The following is a 1,691-nucleotide window of genomic DNA, read 5'->3' as shown; positions in this document are numbered from 1 at the left end:
ATAAAGCTGCAATGGCATTCATATATAAGTCCTTTTCTGGGTTGTTTTCATTTATCTTGGATAATATCTAGGAGTGGAATGGCTGGGTCATATAAGTGTTTAATGTTTCAAGAAACTGCCAGAGGTGCCTGGGTGGCTCGTTGGTTGGGCCTCCAAACTCTTGGTTTCAGCTCAAGTCATGATCTCAGAATTGTAATCGCAGAGTCTTGGGATCAAGCCCTGTGTCAGGCTTCTTGCTTAGTGGGTTGTGTGCTGAAGATCCTCTCCCTTTCCCTCTGCCCGTCCCCCTTCTCACTCTCTCTCTCTAAAATAATAAATAAATATATCTTTTTAAAAAAAATAAATAACTGCCGGGGCACCTGGGTGACTCAGTCAGTTGAATGTCTGCCTTTGGCTCAGGTCATGATCCCAGAGTCCTGGGATCAAGCCCTGTGTCAGGCTCCCTGCTCAGCAGGGAGTCTGCTTCTCCCTCTCCCTTTGTCTCTCCCCCTACTCATACTCTGTCTCTCTCTCTCAAACAACTAAATACAGTCTTAAAAAAAAAAAAAAAAAAACCTGCCAAACGGTTTCCCAAAGTTTTTACCATTTTGAGTTCCCGGTAACAGTGTGGTGGACTCCAGTTGCTCCACCCCCCACAAATTTAGGAAAAGACTGCTATGTAGCCATGGTAACAGGTAGCCACCTGTTGTAGACAGACTGGCCACTGACGGTGGTCGCCCCCATGATCCCCATCTTATGGTGTTCATATGCTTGTGGGATCCCTTTCTCTTACATGTGGGCAGGACCTGTGTCTGGCTTCTAACCAATAGAATATGCACAGGTGATGGGAGATACATGATTGTGTATACATGGTTATGTGATTACAGAGACTGCAGGCCCATCTTGCTGAAGTCTCTTTCCCCTTTGCTGGCTGTGAAGAAGCAAGGGGCCATGTTGGAGAACTCCACATGCCAAGGAACTGCTTCTGGTCACTGAGAAATGAGCCCCCAGCTGACAGCCAGCAATAAATAAATAAATAAATAAATAAGAAGCATTCAATCAAACAGCCTAAAGGAACTGAATACTACTAACAGCTAGGCCAGTGGGGAAATAGATCCTTACTCAGTTGAGCCTCCAGATGAGAACCCAGCCCTGGTTCACACCCTGATGGCAGCAGCCTTGTGAGACCATAAGTAGGTGGCCCAGAAAAATTGTAGTTGGATTCCTGACCCACAGGAACTATAAATGTGTGGGGTTTTTTCTGTTTTGTTTTGTTTTTAAAGATTTTATTTATTTGACAGAGATCACAAGTAGGTGGAGAGGCAGGCAGAGAGAGAGGGCAAGGAGGAAGCAGGCTCCCTGCTGAGCAGAGAGCCTGATGCCGGGCTTGATCCCAGGACCCTGAGATCATGACCTGAGCCGAAGGCAGAGGCTTTAATCCACTGAGCCATTCAGGTGCCCCATAAATGTGTGTTGTTTTAAGCCAGTGTTTGTGGTAATATCGTTATATAGAAATAGACTAATATACCACCAGAATTTGTTTGAAATCTGTTCAGTCAGTTAATGACAACCAACCTCAGTTAATCCCTTTTACAAATCAAGCAGTCAGGGTCAGTATTGAAAAGTCCGTCATCCAGGAGTGAATTCATGCCAAAATTACCCCTCAGAATGCCAACCAATCAACAACAGTCTCACCCAAGGAACACTTCTAT

This window comes from Meles meles, chromosome 13 (assembly GCF_922984935.1).
Source record: "Meles meles chromosome 13, mMelMel3.1 paternal haplotype, whole genome shotgun sequence".
Classification (NCBI taxonomy): domain Eukaryota; kingdom Metazoa; phylum Chordata; class Mammalia; order Carnivora; family Mustelidae; genus Meles; species Meles meles.
Note: the sequence above shows the minus strand (reverse complement) of the source record.